Source organism: Dermochelys coriacea, chromosome 1 (assembly GCF_009764565.3).
Source record: "Dermochelys coriacea isolate rDerCor1 chromosome 1, rDerCor1.pri.v4, whole genome shotgun sequence".
Classification (NCBI taxonomy): Eukaryota; Metazoa; Chordata; order Testudines; family Dermochelyidae; genus Dermochelys; species Dermochelys coriacea.
The window spans coordinates 263,637,336-263,659,390 of NC_050068.2; the positions used below are offsets into that span (position 1 = coordinate 263,637,336).

At 39.8% G+C, this 22,055-nt stretch overlaps 1 protein-coding gene across 10 annotated transcripts in view; it reads right to left on the reverse strand.

The window, feature by feature from the left end:
• Positions 1–22,055, reverse strand: part of LOC119849942 (activating transcription factor 7 interacting protein) — a 181,503-nt gene that overhangs the window by 125,500 nt on the left and 33,948 nt on the right. The window lies entirely within an intron of this gene.

Consider the following 22,055-nt stretch of genomic DNA (forward strand, 5'->3'; position numbering starts at 1 on the left):
GCCACCTTATCAGCTCTCCCAGCAACAGAAACTATACTTGACTAGTCTGATGTCACAGGACTGAGCGGAGATTTGCATAGCCCCTCTGGTTGGCTGCTGAAGATTAGTTTGCATACACCTATCAGTAGCTGGAGACTGAACAACCAGAAGGAGGCATATAAAAATCTGCCTGGAAACAAGCTAAAAATAGAATCAGTACATTGGGCTGAGACCTCGAATGGGTGTGAAAATGGGAGCAGACTACAAGCCAATCCATGATGCCTCGATTTGTAAAATTATACATACAAGTACGTACAATATGTATGTCCTTCCAAAAAAAAAAAAAATTTACACCTGAAACTGTATAGCTATGTAGCAGAGACAGATAAGCAACTTCTCTGCAAATACAAGAAATGGAAGGGTCACACAGCCTTCAAATACCGCACTGAAGGCAAAGGTGTTAAATATTGTATAATACATTTTTCTAATGTTTGTGCTTTTTTACGAAAGGAAAAATTAGTTTTAAAAAGCCAAGCTAGGATAGTCATTTTCATTAAGCATTTTATTAGACCCCCATTACACTCAAGCAAACAAAAAAAATTAGTAGCATTTTCATAGTTATAATCTGTTATATACATTTTTATACCTCCTCTCTCATTATTTCCCATAATTAAAGGGTGTGAGTATGCAAATGGGTGTGAACAGAAACTGTTATGTTAGACATGTTATCTCTGCCAGTTTAATTTGGTGATGTTACAACCAAACATTTGACAATACTATCCACTAGAATGGAAGTGATTGTGACCATCATTCATATTGGACTGTGGCATCCCTGCAATTGACATGTTATTCCTGCCTTGCAAATTATCTTTCTGCTTAGGAGACCACTAGCCTGCAAGATACACAATGAGGAGCAATAGCAGAAATTCCAGACTACAAGACTCTTCTCATAAGAAATTTAGCATGGTGAGCAGCCTGTACATAGAAAAGAAAGCTTCCATTTACACACAAAGTCTCTTGTAATAAAATAGAATCCAGCATGGGGTGGGGGGTAAGCATACAGCAATTTTTAAAGTTTTCGCAAATATATTTCTGAAATTACTGTAAGTAGGGCAAAGATCAGTATCCACAAAGGTTTACTAGAGATCTCCTCCCATCCCCCGAGATGATCAACTTCAGCAGTCCAATTTTCACCAACTTCGCTGCCAAATTATTGCATATATGTACACACACGTGCACACACTCACAAACATTATCCTCTAGGTTGTACAAATTAAATTAGGATTTTTATTTTATTTATTTATTTATTTATTTTTGTAACCAGAGATGGCTGATAGCATGTAGAACACAGACAGAGCAGTTAATAGTTTGGGATCCTTCAACAGAGTAGAATCATGAATACACGACATAAATGAAGTATTCAATTCCTCCAAAAAGGAAGACAAAAGAAATGTGAACATTAGGAAACTTTTAAAGAATAAATGTTGGAAAAAAGAAGTGTCACTTTTTCATGAAACAGGTTTCTATAAATAGTAGTTTTATCAACCATATCTATAGTCGGAAAAATTTACTAGGTCACTTTCTATTGAAAAATGGTACTCATTTATTTTGTTATTTTTATTGGTTGGTGAGGTCCTTTACCCATAAAGCAGCTGTTTGACTAATATTTACAGACTAAATATTTTCAGTAAGTATCAACTGCTGTCAGGAGACCTTGAAAGGTATAGCTAACCAATGTTTTCTTTTTACTAATAATGGCAAAGGGTAAGAGAGAAACCCAATGCCAGCTCTTCAATTTATTAGTATGAACAATGGCCTTGCCTAATGACAGATACTGCATGTTTCTGTAATGCTGAACAATCACTTTCTAATAAACGTTGATGACAGTAAGAAAATCAACAATCTCAAGCACAGAGTTGAGTAAGATGTATTTCAACTAGTAACGAAAGATAGTAGATTTAATTCTCTAAGATCAACAGTCAGCCAGTTATTATTTCATCTTTGCTGCCAGGAAAATATCTGTCAATCATTCAACTCAAAAATATAAAACTATACACTCAAAGAAAAAAATTCTAGATTTTTTCAAAGAGCATTTCCACACTCCATTTCAGTGCGCGTCAACTTCAATCATAAGCAGTTACAGCCCAGCCACTTCTTCAGCCTAACTGTGCCACAAAGCAAATTCTACAGTCAGAACAAGTAAAAAGACTGTCAAGGCTTAACAAATGAATCATTACTCAGGCTTACTGAGGAGGAGCTCACAATGGGAAACAGGAAGTGAGTAAATATATCACACCAAAAAATATGACTCTTATGTTGTTTCGGCATTGAAAAGGAGCTGTAAACTTAACCAGCTTTCTGAGGGGTTTGACAACACAGTGCTCTCTCTACCCCGCTGTGCTCTGGCAATTCACCTTTGCCAGAATGTTTCCTTGAGATCAAAAACAGGGTTCTGATTGAGCTAGTACACGGCAGTACTGTGTACCAGCATCTTTTATGCTGTTTTCTTGTTCTCTAACCTTTCATTTAAAAAAAGTCTTTAGCTCACAGGTTACCAAGATCGCTTCAAACCAACTGTAACTGATCCAGTGACATGCCTACGACTGCAAAACCTGAAACAATAACTAAGAGGTGTGACATGCCTTGTCTATTTCAATGGGTGCTAACTAAAGATGACCAGTGATAATACTTCATTGTTACCAATTTCAGTGCTTGCCAGAGTATGTAAGAAAGTAGAGAGGAATATATGAAGATTTGTATAATCCACCGTGATAATTCTTTTTGGCACCTTAAGCGAGTGGTTTTGGGAGACTACCACCAATTCCCCTCTCTCCTCCAAACCAAGAAGGAGTCAACCCAAAAAAGCCTGGTAGAGCCCAACAGAGTACCTAATGCTCATCCCCATCAGGGTGCTGCCAAACTCAAGTAGTCCGCAAGCCATACAGGCCTCAGCAAAGGAAAGCCAAGCTTGAGGTTTCCAGCAGAACTGATGGCATACAAGTATTTTCTAGCCCATTTTTATAAACGCTACTGTTTTGTTTGCTTTTTTGACCACTGCTGTGCATTGAGCAAACACTTTCAGGAAGCTTTCAGTTCTGAGTAGAAAACTTCCATGCCTGTTATTTGTACATGAAGATTTTTTTTTATTTTTTAAAAAAGTTTAGTCACAATAATTATTCAGTTTTTGAGTATGACAATGACAAAATTACAACCACCCCATTATAAAGAAAATAGTGGCCTTTCTTTGTACAGCCCTACTGCCAAAACTTCATCCGGTTGAAAGCTAAAATGCTGCAAGGGAGCAGTTCTCATTGAGGAGCAGTACCCTGTCTCGTCTACAAGAAAACTGGTTTTAATTTGACAGTTATCCACATATGAAATCAAATATCAAGCATTTTCTTATTTACATTTTTCATGTAATGAAATGACTACTTGTAATATGAATACAGCCCACATGACATCCAATACTTATATTTCTGCATTTTCTGGACAATTTAAATTATTATTTTTATTCATTTAAAATAAATGTTTGACATCACAGCAGGAAAAACTGAAAAAATAGGTACTATCAAAGTCTTCAGGGTCAATGGTTTCTCCTCACCTAGAGATCTAAGTTCTGTCTCCAAAGCCATGAGTAAGCTGAAGACCCACTGTAACGGATGTGGGGACCGCCCTGAGCAGATTGTGGTGTAGGTGCCACATGTGATCTACACGAGTCCATCTGAATGAAAAGATGAAGCTTTCCAGAGGCGAACAGGCTCACATAAAAACAAGGCAGAAGCATATTTGATCTCTTCAACTGGAAACTCTTAAAAACTCAAAACATCTCATTGATCAAACATTAGAAGAGAAGAACTGCATAGTGTACTGAGAGGAGTTGCTGTCAAGAAGCAGATCACTAATTATCAAATTTAGTAACCTGATTTTGTCTGTAGACTATATCAATCATTCTTCAACAGCAGGTGGAAGACCCCAATATGAACAATACTTTCAGATGACAGGGCAGAGGGTAGGCAGGTAAATGCTGCCCAAGTCCCATAAGCAATCAACTTACAACAAAAAAATTCTCATTTCCTTTGTATCTTTTTGTTCAAATTCACATAGTTGCATATGTTACCCACACTTAAAATTACTGAATCATATTAAAATTAGTATTTACTACCACAAAAGGTAAATAGTTAATTTATACCACATCCCTTTTACAGAGATCTTAGTGAAGGGATTCCTGCAATACTGCACCTACATTTTTATCCTCTATAAAGTAGGAAGATTTTTTTGGTTTATACGGATACACACCTATTAAGCTTTTATTAAAATTAATGTATTTAAATTAATGCAAATATAGTTGTGTTTTAATTTAAAATAGCTCATTTAAATTTGGGGTTAAGTTTTACTCCATAACACCCACAAACTCTCCCACTCAAAGCCAGAGACATCCTGATTTTAATTCGAACACTATAACCTTTCTGAAATAAGATTCTCAAAATTTATCTGGACTGTTAATAATAAAACCAGCTTGAGTTCTATTTTAAATACACAAGGAAAAGCGTTGAGGGAGAAGAATGATTTACTATAGCCCATAGCTGTGCTGGATGGTTCCACCTGACATCCAACTACCCCAAACAAAACATGGAGTTTCTGTCAAAATATCCATCACAGAAAGTCAGTATTGCATCAATTAAAAGGGCAGAGACTACTAAAAAAATCAATGTCTAGTTTGCCAGAGTATCCTAAAGGGAACATAGGTATTGAAGCTTGAAATACCTTAGCCTAGGGTTAATTAAGTCTTGTACAGACATGATTCTCAGAATTCTTGTGTCTGTTTGCTCTTGATCAAATATAGTCAGTCATAATGAGGACTAACAGTATGTAGTAATCCCTTTAGGAGTTATACTATCTAGAAACAAAACACTTTTACAATTTTAATACACGCTTCCAACTACAGTATATTTTTAAAACTGATTTTTAATCCTTATTGCTACATAAACAGATGATTTTATTGACTCTGTTCAGTCCTGAGAAGAAACAAGAGAAGCAGTTATAATTAAATGAAAGAAACCACATGTGTATTTTAGCAAAAGGGAACTGGGTCACAAAAAACAAATAGCTTGTATGGTGTATACTCAAGAGCGCAGCATTTCCCTTCAACTGTGGCCCGTTTGGAAAGGGTTAAATGCAGTCATGGAGCAATAATTTGCTGTCTTTATTTATTTACACATCTAAGATATAGGTTCATGCTAAAAAATTCCTATACATCATGTCAACATTTAATTCCTTGATTCAGAGATTAAATCTACTTCTGAAAATAAAATGTAGTATATGAGTTAAAGCCCCAAGATGTGAAAAACGTAGGTGACAATGAAGAACCAAATTCAAGCCTGGCATATGGAGGAGGCCAGACTAACGCTGCCTGAAGTCCACTAAAAAGACATGACAATAACGATGATATAACACAAATTTTCTAAAAAAAAATGCCCCACAGAAACTGGTAACTAATTTCACATTTGATCACACTGGGGACATCTCTCTCAAACAGCAAGACGGGAGGTCAAAGATCTTTTGCGTGCAGTATTCCAAACCTCTGTATTACTGCAGTAGCATAAATTAGATTACCTTCACTTTTTCCTTCACCAGAGCCACAACTTTAGCCATAAAGCATGAAATTATACAGACTTTGAACAGCTGTACTAAAATTTTGTCAGGTTTCTTTAAATTAAATCATGTGAAGACCAAAGTCTCAGCATCATCCCTTTTGATCTCACCAATTCCATCTGCTCTTTGATATCTCTGACACACAGAACCTGGTACACAGGGCACCAAATTCTATATCAGATATAATTAGGCATTCGCACAGCAAATTAGAAGGTGGCACTGATGGGAGCTCTGAAGGCAAAGAAACACAAATGGTTTATACAAAACGTCAGTGAAATTTTTCTACCCAGGTCAATCTTAGATTCAAATCTTTTTTTCTGACCATTTGTATCTCAAGAGACAGCGTTCTTTGAGCGTAAAAAGTAAAAGTGTTAAGCCTGGAAAATTAAAAAGATTCATGGTTGGGGGAGAGAAAGGGGATCATCTCTTTGGAATTCTATGCACTTTCTCTGTGTAATTGTGCCCTTCCTGCAGTTACATTTACTTTATCTACCTTAGCTACTTATCTGCTCCCCCCAACCCCCTCGTTACTGTAATTATCTAAGCACCTCACAACCTTGAATGCATTTATCTCTGCCACACCCCTGTGAAGTATTATAAGCCCTATCTTAGAGATCAAGAACTGAGGCACAGAGAGACTAAGATCACGCAGGAAGACTTGGACATAGCAGGGAACTGAACCTGCGTCTTTCAAGGACCATCCTTCCTCTTATTTAATTAATGCCTCATTTTAACAGCAAATGCCTGCAAGGTTAGACTTCCTCCAATATGATTCACGCAGTTCTAGAATGTTCTACAGGCGGTCCCTAGTATACGTTGGGGTTGTGTTCTTGAAAAGGGCGAAGGATAACGAAACAACGGATACTGGGAACGGATACATTCCACCCCCGCTCCGCCTCCTCCCACCCCCTTCCTTCCCACCCAGTTCTGCCCCCTCCGAGTATACTTCATCCTTGTTCCTCCCTCCCCCCCCCCCCCCCCCGAGTCTCCTGCACGCCACGAAACAGATGATCGCGGTGAGCAGGAGGCGCTGGAGGTGGTGTGAGGGAGGGTGCTGGTAGCCAACGACAGATATGCGGAAAGACACAGATCGGAACATGTTTCCCTATTGATGAGCGACGGATACGCAAAACAAACAGATAAGAGGGAGACGTATACCGGGGACCCCCTGTATAACTAATCTGTATTACGTTAGATGACTTTCAAGTAAAGGAAACTAGCCATAATCTACAGCAAGAAACAAATTAAAGAATGAAATGCATGTCTATTTGCTACTGCCTATAATTAAAGGTAAGAGCCTACTGTCAATTGCCAACTATTTTGGTTCATTTTTCCAATTATAATGAAACAAAACAAAAGCATTTCATACAGTTACTTAAAAATATACAGATAAGTATAGTCAATCTGAAGAGTTGCCTTTTTGAACAGTCATCATATGAAGTTTGTGGATTTGTTCACACTTGCAAGGTCACAGCTGCATATGATATAAGCAAAGGGCTAGCAAGAGCAAAAAAAAGAGTCTGCCCAGAGTGCTTGATCTTGGAGAATTAAGATGATCTTTCACATACACTGTGCTAACTCACAGAGATGGTGTCCAAACACTCAGTCTACCAGCATTATCTTGATTTTGAAAGACAGTACTAATATCCCTTCCTGTTTTAAAGAAACCAAGATTTTGTTCTAGTTTTACAAAAACAGCTTGGTGACCGGATACTTTCTCCCTGTCCACCCAAAGTTGTAAGGCACAAATGTGTTAGCCTCACAATGCCCAATGGTTCTCACAGTGCTGCCCATTATATATATATATATATATATATATATATATATATATATATATATATATATATATACACACACACACACACACACACACACACACACACACACAGCATTTATTAATCAAGACAACAACAAAAGGCTAAATACACAAACTTTGTTCTCTGCAGAGAAGAATCCATGCTGTTCTAACTCCATGAAATAGGAGAATTCATCTTTGAGACCCAGCTGGACTTATTTCCCGCCCCCCCAGCAAATCCAGACCCAGAACTGTGCAGGGGAGAGGTCCCATTCAGGCACACCAGGGCCCATGCAGCCCAATCCGTCCTGCCTGCCACATGAGTTCAGGGAAGAAAAACTGCTGGGAAGGGACAGCCAGAACTCAGCCAGCAGAGACAAGCAAATACAGAAGGGACCTTCAACAGTGATGTAATCAATACCTGACTTTTCCATGACCCAGGGACCCCTTGATGCCAACTGGCAGAGGGAACAGGGTTTTATGGGAATCTCTTGGGCTTATATGTGAGGTTTCTAGAGAGAGCCAGTAGCCCACTTGTCACCCTAATCATTGCAAAATGTATGTAAAGATAACATTTAAGAAGTTATGTAACCACACTGAAAGTTATGTTCTCAAAGTCTTGGTAATACAGGTGACCAGGGGATGACATGACTCCGACAGTTTCCTTTCAGGTAGAAGGCAACAGACACTTATCTCCCTGTCTGGTCATATGTGTATTGTCCGCTTCACAACGGAGGTCCTTTTGTATACCGAACCTGATGCTAATCAAGAGATTGTTTTTTCCTATGGCTTTCCTCTCTTGTTGATTTCACATACAGCAGGGGGTGTCCTGTTTATGAATAAGAACAAATAATTGTTCTGATATATCTAGGAGTTCCAAGAGACACCCTGGATTCTTCACCATGGAGACAAGCTGACAGCATTTGTTTGTCATATGAAAAGAGGGTAAAGCACTGGTGTGCAACACTATTGGACATGAGAGTATCTTATTAATTAAGTCTAGACTCTAAAATGAGTGTTATGATTTTTTTATATGTAACCATTTGTTTCATAATTCTACTGCTATTACTTTGAATCTCTATGCTTTGTTAAATAAACCTATTCTTCATTTCACTATAAACATATCTAAGTGATATGTGAAGCAGAGCGGTGATCAGAGGCGGAACTGGTAAGTTGGAGTGTACAGTTTCTTTGGAATCAGTGGATTTGTGAATAGTGTGTGTCCAGTGAACCAGGGGCTTGCCACTCCAGGGAGATGCTCAGAGCGGTTGCAGTTTGCCTTTCACTAACCTGAAGAGACAGTGGGGCCTAAGTAGAACTAAAGGGGAGCAGTTGTGTTGCATGTGGCCGGTGGAGTTGGGGAGCTGAGACCCAGCAGACACAAACAAGGTTTCCTCATCCTAAGGGCAGGTGCTTTATGAGGTGCCTCAATTCTGGGTTGCCCCAGGAAACGTCACATCCTCCAGTTTTTACTCTGGACAATTTTTCCTGTATGTCTTTTGACTGTTTGCTCCAACTCCCTACCCTCAGTCTCTTCACTTAAGTCTCACTTCAACTACCCTCCATGCTACCCTTTCCTCTATCTTCTTAATTCCCACCCTTTAATGTCCCTTTCCTCTTCTTACTCTACTTTCTTCTCAACAAAACCCCACCCATTTTTTTTTTAAAAAGAAACCAGCAAAAAATTATGAGACTAACATGACATGTGCAGATTATCACATTGTTCACTCTTCTTGAATGTTATATTCCCTCCCTCAGAGGTCTGTTTTTACTATTTAAGATTGTAAACTCTTCACTGCAGGGACATTCTCCTTGTTTGAAAAAAATGCCTAGCATAATGGGATTCTGATCTCAGTGGGGTCCCTAGATGCTACCTTAATAAATAATAATAATGGCTTCATGCTCTTCTACAGGAAAACAAAAAGAAAAGGAGTACCCGTGGCACCTTAGAGACTAACAAATTTATTTTTAGTTAGTCTCTAAGGTGCCACGGGTACTCCTTTTCTTTTTGCGAATACAGACTAACACGGCTGCTACTCTGAAACCTACAGGAAAACAGAAGTTGCTGAAGAAAAATTAACAAACAACGTTTAGTTTTGACTACCTCCGTTTCACGTTTTTGTTTCTGCTGTAAAATTGTCAAGCTGGACATCTGCTATAAGAAAACAATACAACATTCTGGAGAAAGATGTCAAGAATATATAGTCAGTATATTCAACAACAAGACTTAACACTTTTACATTTCCTAAGCAGTGAAATCTGTTGCAAGATGCATAACAACTGTCAAAGTACATGCAAAAGTCACTATATGCCCAATGTTCAAATATATGGATACACTGATTCATTTATTGTGCAGCACACATTTGTTGACTATGAGCTGTCACCCTTCACCCTGAAGGTGATCATATTTCAGTGGTGCTGTATGCATATCAAGTAATACAGAACTGATGTGTTTTGTGTCGGTTACATTTTCTAAAAGTGAAGCTGCTGAATATTCAGACTTGTTCAATTTCCATAGCGGAACAATATCTTCTAGGGGATAGGGACAGGCCTGCCTGTTCCTGAGGAATGACAATAAGATAGTGGTTGTGGAAAGATTGAAGTAAAACTGACAGTAAGTAAAGTCCCATGACACTGGCAGCACAAGTATGAGCAGTGGCTCGAAAACAAGGAGACAAAGTGAGTAGTACTGCTGTTGCCCATTGCTATTGCAGGATAGCACAAAACAAGTATTAAAGCTATGGGGAAGAAGAGGTCCAGAAATATTTGCTGTACATTTTCACTTTTTTTTTTTAAATATATAAGTTAATTAAAATAAACTACCAGGAAATATTTTCAGTTCCACAGTAGTTTACAAAGCACTTTGGGACCCCTCAGGATGATACATGAGTATAACATTGTATTAGCTCTGAGAGAGGTTTAAAAATAACCATTAAAGAGGGACTTCTTGGATCTAAAAGCACAAAAAAAAAGTGCTCTCAGAGAGCGAACAATCACATAAGGTGAGTGAGAAAGTTTTCAAGATAACTGATTTTTCTGCTAGACTTCTCTGCCAACAAGCTAATCCACCGTTTAATTTGTTCATTGTTCTTTTTATAAAGAAACAGGGAAAACATGTATGTCTGAAATGGCAAAAGAAAACTGAGGAAGTTTTTTCCTCTCTAAAAATGAACTAGCTTCCCATCTTTTAGACTCAAAAATTGCTATAGTTGGACTTCAAACTAGATTTAATTATCTGCATTTCTAAGTGGTTGTGAACAAGATTCTCCTCTATGAAGTCTGGATAAGACATCTGTTTGCAGGAGGGGAGCAGAGTGGAACAAACAAATTAACCTCAGTTCTTTTAAAAAAAAAAAAAAAAAAAAAAAGAATGCTGCTCAAGGAATAGAGAGAGTGAGAGAAAGCGAGCGTGAGCAAATCTGAAGTTCCAAAAGCTGGATCAACACTTGCGAGCCGTAATAATATGATCTTCCATAAGGATTTTAGATCCAAATTTGCCTCTCCCATGCAAACCTGAAGTTTCACTATTTTATTTTAAATTATACACATGAAATGCCAAATCATAAAGCGAGGCTACAGACAATATGACATCGATCATACCAAATCATTTAAAGTAAACTGATCTAACAAAGCTTTACAGCACCTTTCATCTTGAAAGCAATCCACAAATATTAGCAAATTGAACCTCAAAACTCTTTAAGTGAATTATAACATTTTAGAGATGTGGTGCATGCACGCACGCACAGAGTTAAGGTCACACGTTCAAAAGCTGTCTCTTTGGGGGTTCAATAAGAAGCCTATAGGTCCAGATTTTCAGAAGTACTAAGCTTCAACTGGAGCCCTGGGTGTGCCTCATTTCTAAAATATCAGGTCCTTAGATAGTCAAATTAGGTGACCAATAACTAAAGCATCCAAAATGAGGGATTGCTTTGAAAGTTAACCTGTAAATTACTTGGCCAAAGCCAAAGGGGGATTATGTCAGAGCCAGGATTAAAATTCAAGCATTTGACTCCCAGTTCTCTGTTCAAACCAAGAAATCATACCTTTCCCTTTTTGTTAATGTCTCACATTTGGACAATGGGAAGTTGAAATGTACCATATGTACAAATATAGTATTTAACAAAAGAAAGGCACCCACGCTAGCCTAATTTAATTATGAAGCTACAAAGTCACTTTCTCCCGCAAATTAAAGACATTTTGAAAGCCTGTGTTATTAACTACAGATTTTAGATGCACGGTAGACAGAATGTTTTACTATGTCACGGACAGACTGGCAGTAATGAAAAACAAAAGCATATTTTGGCACCCATATGCTTTTTTCCCTCAGCACTATATTTCCACAATGAATAGTTTGGACAATAATGATTTTAAAAAAATGAGTTTTCATTATTAGTTTCCTCTGATGTTATGCTACTAGGCTTAAACGTTCCTCCCAACATTGGGTATTTGGCTTTCAGAAGTCTCATAAAAAAGCTTGAGCAGCCTGCTAGAAATTTAAACTATCAAAACATGTAATGTGTATTTTTAAATTGGGGTTAATCAAGTGGGGTGAATTCAGAAGAAAGAAAGCTGGGGGAGATGGATATGACAATCAGACCTTAAGTAGTCCTCTCTGAAATATCGCACAAATTTAAATTAGACATAGTGTTAAACAACCTAAAAAAACCAACACACAACTCTTGATTATTACGCCCCTTTCTATCATCAGACAGGTATTCTGAAGACTCAACACTGCCTGAATTGAAACGTATTCAAATTTGTTTGGGAGGGGGGAGAAAGAGGAGAAGGCAGAGAGAGAGCGCGCGAGAGAGCGTGTGCCTTTCCCTGTTAGCTGTACTGCTGCTAACGCTAGCTATAATCATCTGTGGCCAAGAGACAGCACACATAGTTGCTAAGCAACTCTTCTTGGGCCATCTCATTACCAGCTTTCTGCCACTTGGGAATACTTAAACGAACCTAGCACTTGCATATAAAAAAACCCCAGAGGCAATGCATTACTAAATACAATACCAACTGCAAACAAATTCTTCACAACTGTTTCACAAAGTCTGATCAAGCAGGCCATAGACACTTCAAGAGAAAATTAAAAAAAAATAATAAACAAGCAATCAGCTTATACCATTCATTCATTTCAAAATCAAATTCATTTTTCTATTTTGATCACTACTAAATTTCAGCCATGAAGATTTGTTTTGTTGCCGTTTTTGTAAAGCACATTAAGACTTCATGTGAGGGCAAGCAAAAGATTGCAAGGAAAAATGCAATTGTTAAAAAAAAAATGCAGGGAGTATTTATTTTTCCACTGTGACAGTCTGTCCCCCTTTTTACAGGACTACAATAAATTTTGAACATAATGTGTCTTGTGAGGTATTTGAAAACTCAATTTGCTGTCCATTATTGTCCTGGTAAAATATGCATGGCAACATTGTATGTAAAGTTACCTGGTTCTACTGTATGATATTACTAAGACATGTTCCAAGTCTGGGGAGTAGCGACAAACCAGTGTCCCAAAGACAAAAGGCTAGCCGACACCCCAGCCAGGTGTCAACAAAATCAAATGGACCATCACCTGCTTAAGTGGCCGTTCTTTAGCAGGAAAGAGGGTGGGGGCAAAAAACCCTACATTTTGACAAAGAAATAGCTGGGAGTTCCCATCACACAGACTTTCTGTTTCCTGAACCTCAGCTGGGGATGATTCTCAACAAAGAGAAAGAACTACAAGAGAGAGCAAACACCCCAAATTATCTCTTCCCCTTTTTCTCTGTCCCCAGCATCCACAATACCTGAACAACAAAACAAACTGCACTGGACTGGGGGAGGGATCCTGACTGAAAGATTCATCCAATAAGGCTGCTGAAATACAGTGAAAGAAATCTTTGCTTTGAATTCACTTAAGCTAAATTAGGCATTAGTTGTGTTTTACTTTTATTTTCTTGTAACCAATTCTGACTTTTATGCCTCAATACTTGTAGTCACTTATAATCTATCTTTCTGTAGTTAATAAATTTGTTTTACTGTTAGATAAACCAGCGTGTTTGAATTGAGGTGTTTGGGAAACTGCATTTGGGATAACAGGATTCGTGCATATCATTTTCTACTAATAAAGTGGACTTTATATGAGCTGGTATTGTCCAACAGAGAGCTGGGCAATACAAGACATACATTTCTGGGGAAAATCTGGAACTGGGAATTTGCTGGTATTAATCTGAAATGTAATTCATGAGTGGCTGGCCATAGCACTCATACAATATAACTGGGAGTAATTTACATGCTGGATGCTGTGTGTGAGCATATCAAGAGTGGTAGCTCTCACAGAAAAGCATTGCAAAAGACACCCCAATGTGGAGAACTGAGGAGAAAGCTATTCATCAGTCCAGATTGTACCCTGCATGTAATATCCCATCCACTCCTACATTTTTCTAGATATTTACCTGTACATGATTTTTCTGCATAAAAAGAACCCTAATCTGCGTGGGTTATGGTGACATTACAGTGTGATAGGAAGAAACAGCATGGTACAAAGAACAGTTACTTTATAGTAACTGTGGTTCCTTGAGATGTGTTGTACACATGGATTCTATGCCACACATACTTTCCCTGTAACTAAGGAGTCCTACTCCTATAGGATTTTGTATTAGTGAAGGAAATAAGGAACGGTTAGGCTCATTCTGCCTGTTATGCCTCAGGTGAAGGGGCCCTGCAAGGACATCTGAGGTGGAGGCATGGCTCCAGCTTACACAACTGGCCAAACAAACCTAATCTTTGTATAGTATCAGATGCATATAAAGTAGCCTGGAGAGAGGGTCTAGCTATCAGCTGTTCCTCTAGTCTGCTGTATTTGAGTTCTTCCCTGTGATCCTGTGGGAGTCGTTCCATAAACTGAGACAATTTATCCCAGTGCAAACTGATGCTTCTGGCAAAACACAAAGAGTGGTTTGCAATACACATCTGGAGACTAGCAGAAGAATAGATTTTTCTGCCAAATAGATCCAGTCTCAGAGTCATTTTCTCTCAATGTTGTTTTAGGAGGCCCTTACTGCCTGGGCCTGCATTGTTCCTGGATAGCTGCTATGAAAAAATGAGCCTGGCACCAGATGTTAATTAAAAGGACTCAAAGCCCATGGGAGGAACTCCATACAGTCTGTCTGCCCCTCAGAAGTGGCAGGCATTGATGTTAAAGTCCACCACAAATCCTCTGCAGGCTTTAACAATACCTCATTAATAGACATGACAAGTTTACCAGGCATGGAAGAATGAAGACTGCGTAGCAGCTTGTGTGACTTCTCTTGCACTACTTTACAGTGGGATGTCTTGGATCTTGGCCATGTGTTTCCATCAGGTCTTGGAATACCTTAAAAGCTGAGGATAGGAGGACTGACTGCCTCATTAGTGGAGTGGATGATGAAAATGCCACCAGGATCAACTGTTCTTCCATCTCTGCCCTTTGATCCTCTTCGTTCTTAGGGGAAGAAAATGTGGCCAGAGGCAGGGGGAGCATCACAACACTGGCTTGTGGGAATATAGCTGCATACCCAAAGGTCTCTAAGCATAGGGATAGTGGATAGGTGTACACAGAAGAAAAACAGGGGGCCTGTTTCCTGTGAGATCCATGGCCTCCCTTGCTCAAAGAGTAGTCTCTGGAGTCCCTCCTTGACTGTCAGTGTGGTGCCCATGGAGGAGGAGAAGGATAAGCAGGAGAGAAGTCTCTACTATGTCTTGATGGAAAAGATTAAAAGAACATACCTCTTTCAGTGGTGGGGCTATACTTCTTGGTATGCTCCGATGCTCATGCATCTTTCCTACTAAGTTAGAGAAGCAGACAAAAGTACCAAAATTTTGGTGGCCTAAGACCTAGTTAGTACGGACGATGTTATATGAGTCAGCGACGGGGATTCCAGTATCAGGCCCACAGACAGGTCACTTGGTGCCCAAAAGGCTATAAGCATTGAAAGGGATGTTAACTAATTGCCAGATACTGTGGGTACCAAGAATGTCAGAGAGTCAGTGCTGGAGAGAAGGTAGTCAGTGTCTTTAGCCAGCACTGCAAGCACTCTTTTCATAGCCATTACTGAGGTGCTAGAGGGGCCCCATCTAGGCCTGTGGCTACAGTATTTGAGAGGAGTCTAAAATGTCAATTCTTGTGTCTCCAGTCTGAGGATCCCAGAGAAGGAGATCTACGTCTCGTCTCCAGAGCAATGCTCCTTCCTAACCCTTCTTGTATAAGTCAATAAGTGCAGTCAATCAATGGAGTCTCTTAGATGTTTCAGCACTGGAGCTCGAAGTGGAATCGTGGCTTGCTGGGGCACTAGGCAAGAGGGACGGAAGGGAGAACTGAGCCTTAGCTGTGTCCTTCTCTGTGCCCAGGAAGATCTTCCTGGAGCACTTCAGAAAAAATAACTGAACTAGCATCCCCAGCTTTCTGAGGCTGCTTGGAAAAACAGCAGCAGACGTAGAAATGGTCAAGGATACAACCTTCACCTACAAGAAAAAGGCACTGTACCCATTGTTGAGTGGTATAGATGCATTACAGGAGGGACATATCTTAAACCCTGGAGATTTAGCTCCAGTCCCAGTATATGCACAAAAATGGAATCAATGTGGACAATCACTTGAAGACAGTTCTGTTAGTGAAAGACTCCCGCTCTTAAATATGAACCAGTGGAGGTAATCATCATCAAGTGATCTATTCCTTGTCACCCATTCCTAGCTTCTGGCAAACAGAGGCTAGGAACACCATTGATGGACTTATCCCTCCATGAATATATCAAGTTCTTTTTTTGAACCCCGTTATAGTTTTGGTCTTCACAACATCCTCTGGCAAAGAGTTCCACAGGTTGACTGTCCATTGTGTGAAGAAATACTTCCTTTTGTTTGTTTTAAACCTGCTGCCTATTAATTTTATTTGGTGATCCCTAGTTCTTGTTATGAGGAGGAGTAAATAACACTTCCTTATTTACTTTCTCCACAACAGTCATGATTTTATAGACCTCAATCATATCCCCCACCTTTAGTGGTCTCCTTTCCAAGCTGAAAAGTCCCAGTCTTCTTAACCTCTTCTCCTACAAAAGCCATTCCATACCCCTAATCATTTTTGTTGACCTTTTCTGAACCTTTTCCAGTTCCAATATATCTTTTTTGAAATGGGGCGAACACATCGGCACACAGTATTCAAGATGTGGGCATACCACTGATTTATATAGAGGCAATATGATATTTTCTGTCTTATTATCTATCCCTTTCTTAATGATTCCGAACATTCTGTTCACTTTTTTGACTATTGGTTCACATTGAGTGGGTGTTTTCAGAGAACTATCCACAATGACTCCAAGAGCTTTTTCTTGAGTAGTAACAGCTAATTTAGACCCCCATTCATTTTATATGTATAGTTGGGATTATGTTTTCCCAATGTGCATTACTTTGCATTTATCAATATTGAATTTCATCTGCCATTTTGTTGCCCAGTCACCCAGGTTTTGAGAGATCCTTTTGTAGCTCTTCACAGTCTGCCTGAGACTTAATTTTCTTGAGTAGACAACATGGCAGAAAGCAAGAACAGAGTTAACAATAGAACTTCTTAACCAGAGAAGCTTTACTCAAAGCACTCTAGAGTTACAGAGTGCTTTGAGGTAAACCAAGTAAAAAGGTAAACTACTTTTGAATACAATGTAATTTAAAATGAGTATCAAGAAAATCAACTAGTTACATATTTACAAACATCAAAACACTAATATAGAGAAGATTAGCTCCAGACTGATGTACTGGAAATGCAGATATATTTTAAAGGTAACAATTCTCTTTTTTTTCTGCTATGATGGATTGATCAGTCTGAAATAGAAGGGCTCGAACAACCACTTTCAGAGAGCAGCAGAAGTGGAAAGAAGATTACTGACAATGCTCTGCTGAGCAGTCCACGACCAAGGGTGTGAAGCAAACTTTATTTTTGTTGGGGGAGGAGGAAGTGGGGGACAGGATGGACTGCAGCTTCCTCTGAAGCTTCTATTTTTTCCACTTAGGAACTGGTGAAATCATGAACAGAGTGGGTGTCCATAATTAGACTCCATGGGAGCCCCTTCAAATGAACATGCTTGAATGAAAGGCAGGTTTCCAACACATACACAAGAAGTGTGCAGCGTATGCATAATATACCACTACAAGTGGCTATTGGTTTAACAATTCATTCCAAAACTGGTAGCAAATTACTTTTGCGGCTAATGCACAGCATTGGCTCCTCTACTGACTACAACAAAGTACTCCCTATGCCTGGAGACTGCAACTGAAAATGAGGCTCTTCGCTGCATGGAACTTAATGAAGAATTGTCTTGTTCAGTACCATTGCATTCATGAGAGAAAGGATTTTCAAATGATACCCAACTCAATCAAGTTCCAAGGACATTATTTTATCAAAATTTCTGAAAAACTTGCAATGAGGGAGGCGGAGTGTCCCTCCACCATGCCACAGAGGGTGACACTACTGAAATTATGATTTTATGATTTTTATGAGTCAAATGACACCCCCTCCCATACCTTTCTATCACTAACTTGCCCATGGAATGAGATTTTTTTCTGTATTATGCACCTTGGCTAAAAAGCAAGAGAGAAGTTAAAATTTTCAATGTAGGCAGTGACCTGTGCAATTTCCACTTTGGAGATCAAACAAGCAAAGAAGGATTGTGTTGTCTGATATTAATAGTTAAATGATCCCAACTATTGTGGGCTCTGAAGTTAACAATTCTTTGAGGTAGATTGACCTCAGCACAAAAAAAAGCTCCAAATTTTCTTCTAGTGTAATCATTATGGGGTGCTAGTTCAAACCTTTGCCTCCACTATTTTGGGAGAAAGAGTTGTCAGCAAAGCCAAGTCAAAAGGGCAGCTGTGCTTTTGATTTGGCATGGCTAGCTTTTGCAACTGAAACCACTAGAACATCTAATGAAAACAGATTTTGAAAGAAGCAGCTAAAATTGGATAACCCTGAAAACAGAAGATCTCAAAATTTTCCTGAGTCTGATGTTTCATCCATTCTGCTTAAAATCTCTACAAAATGTGACAGAAACAAGATAAAGGCAGTGCCTCAAATGCTGTATGATGTATATTTTCATGTCAAGAAGTGATCTTTCCAGTTTTCTCAATATTCAGCAGGCTATTTCTCAGTCTATTCATTAGAAGTAGCTGCACATCATGATTCTCAAAGTGAATGATGATGCTTAAAATAAGATTAGTTCTTTGATATACTTTTATTCATGATTTTTTAAAGGCAATATTGACTCTTCTGGAAACATCCAATGTTATTCCAATTTTAACCCAAGGATAACCGCCATTATTTTATCACTAAAACAACAGTGAATTGTCCAAGAAACAAGTTGGTGTCAATCTAAAAGAAACTACAGATTTATCCATTTAAAAAAGGGAACATTTTAATTTCATTCTGTGGAATTTAAGCAATTTTTTAAAAGGAAAAAAAAAGTGAAAGTCATGCTTAAAACCAAACACCAATCAGCTGTCAATCTGCTTAATTGTGAGAAGATATGTTGTTTGCAGCATTGTAACCATGTTAGTCCTAGGATATGAGAGAAATAAGGTGAGTGAGGTAATATTCTACTGAACCAACTTCTGTTGAAGGAAGGGACAAGGTTTCGAGATTCAGAGAGTATGGAAAAGGTAACCAGAGTGTCCAAGCAAAATAAAGGTGGGACAGATTATTATGCAGAAGGGATTCACACATGTTGTAGACCACTTAAAATGACATGAGCAATTAACCATCCTCAAACCACTCACCAAACAAAGGTCCAGTTGTATCCTGGAGGAAAATGACTTTCTCCAGAATCTCCACAACATTAAACAATCTCCTTCAGAACACCATCCGTGCCACTATGGATGTCACATACACCAACATCCCTCACCATGACGACATCACTGCTTGCCTCAAAATATCCACAAGACAATGGACAACACTCAGAAATTTACCCAAATACATGACCAAACTCATCTATTTCACCCTTATCTATAATAATTTTACATTTAACAACGAACACCTTGCCTAAACCATGGGAACAGCCATTTCGATACTAAGTTGGCCCCCCAATATACCAACCTTTTCATGCACCACTTCAAGAAAGAATTTCCAGAAAAATACACCGTAAATCCAATGATATTCCTGAGAAACACTCTTCATATTTTCATCCCCTGGGCAGATGACTCCCCCTCAAATTACTACCGCAACTTCAACACCCACCCCAATCCATCAAATTCTCTTTAGAACATTCCCACATAAGCATAATCTTCAGGGACAGTACAAGCAGTTTCAGCCACGGAACCCTACAAATGACTATATACAAGAAACCCACATTTCATAGCTGAAACAAGACTACAAGGCATAAGCCCATGAAGGTGTATGATGGTTTGATTCGGTTTTGTGTTTTTAGGAAAATTATAAACTCATGAAAGTAGAGGTTTTTAGCGGAAATTCATTTGAGCAATGTCAGCTAGATTTGGAAACGTAAATTCTCCACTGGACAATACTATTTGGGTTACTTAGATGTTGTAATTGTTCTGGCTATTTCAATTTCACAAATACCACATTATCCTCTAAGAGACAAGGTGGGTGAGGTAATATCTTTTATTGGACCAACACCTGTTGGTGAAAGAAAAACTTTTGAGCTTCACGGAGCACTTCCCAATCAGAGCATCTTAGGCCATATCTACACCACACACTTAAGCTGACATAAGGCAGCTTATGTCGACCTAACTGTGGAGATGAACACACTACAACACTCCTCCCAGAGATTTAACTCTCCCGCTATGCCAACATAAAAAACCCACCTCAAGGAGAAGTGTAGTGTTTAGGGAGACATAATCAGAGGAACAAAGTGTTAGTGTAGACACCGTGCTGGTTGTGTCGCCCTACGTGCCTCCAGAAGGAGTCCCACAATGCTTATTGTGACTGCTCTGGTCACCAGTTTGAACTCCGTTGCCCTGCAGTCAGGTACACAGGAATGCGCCCTTCCCCCTTTAAAGCCCTGGGAATTTTTGGAATTCTTCTTCCTGTTTGCTTGGCGTGCACAGTTCACATAGCATCTATCAAGCTGACCATGTCGCCTCCCAGCAGCAAACACGCTCCTACCTGGAGTACACTGGAGTTGGTGGATCTGTTGGGTCTGTGGGGAGAGAGGGCTGTGCAGTCATAGGTATCAAAGTTCACGTGGCTTGAACAGAGCTATGAGCAGATTGTTTGTGGCATGGAGGAGAAGGGGCACGATAGGGACATGCAGCAATGATGTGCAAAGATCAAAGATCTGAGGCAGGCATACCAGAAGGCAAGGGAGGCCAATCGTCGGTCTGGTGCTTTGTCAAAGACGTGACGTTTCTACAAGGAGCTGCACACCATCCTCAGCGGCGACCCCACCACCACTGCCAAGAGCCCAGGGGGTCTGGAGACAGTGGCCAGCAGAGTGAACCCCAAGGACAATGTGGTGAACAAGGAAGTGGAGTTGGAGGAGGATGGGGGACAGACATCAGGAAAGTCCAGTGGTGTAGCGAGCCAGAATCTTTTTTTTTTTTTTTTAAACTCTGGAGGGGTCTAGCCCAGGGATTTTCAAACTGGGGGTTGGGACCCCTCAGGGGGTCACGAGGTTATTACATGGGGGGGTCATGAGCTGTCAGCCTCCACTCCAAACCCCGCTTTGCTTCCAGCATTTATAATGGTGTTAAATTTATAAAAAAGTGTTTTTAATTTATAAGGGGAGGGGGTCGCACTCAGAGGCATGCTATGTGAAAAAGGTCACCAGTACAAAAGTTTGAGAACCACGGGTCTAGCCAGTCCCAGCACTCCGGCTCTGGCACACCTGATGCCGGAGAGGGAAGCTCTAGTAAGTACTCATTGTGCTTTGATACCAAAGGGAGACACGAGATACTGCTCTGCTTTTTTTAATCAGGGTAGGAGAGAGATTATAACCACCAACACAGGCACAGTTTGTATCTGCTTCTCATTCCCCTGGGCAGCTAGGCAGAGGACGCCCTGCAGAAAAGGTCTGTTTATGCATACCTGGATGTCCTGGGAATCCTCCAAAGAGCTCTCTAGGAAACTTTCCTGGAGGTACTTTGCAATCCTCTGCTGAAGGTTTCTTGAGAGGGCTGCCTTGTTTCTTTCCCCACAATAGGAAACTTTTCCCTGCCAATACGCAATTACTTCAGCATGCACCAAAGCAGCACATAGGCAAGCAGCATACAGATCTGGTCTGCAGCTGCACACATGCATCCTTGGTTACCTTCAGAGTGAGATATCAGCTGCTATCACCACCCCAGCCTGTGGAAAATGGTGCCAGTATCTAGAATAGTGGCCGTAGGCGCTTGTAGTGATACTGCTCTGAACCCTCCCGCCCCACCCTTTGTTCCATCTTGCTCCTTCCCCCCAGCCCAAACTCACCATGACTAGGGCTCTTAATGTGCTGTGTGCCTGCCATGGGAAAGTGAGAAAGTGGTGTTTCTAATTTGTTTGGATCAAGGTTGCGAGCGCTTCTGTCTGTTGTTTCTTTAGCTACTGCAGATGTGCCCTTGAGAGTCTCATCCTGCACACCGGCTGAGTGGCTCCATCTGATAAGGAGAAACGAACAGCAGGAATAAGAGACATGTTCCA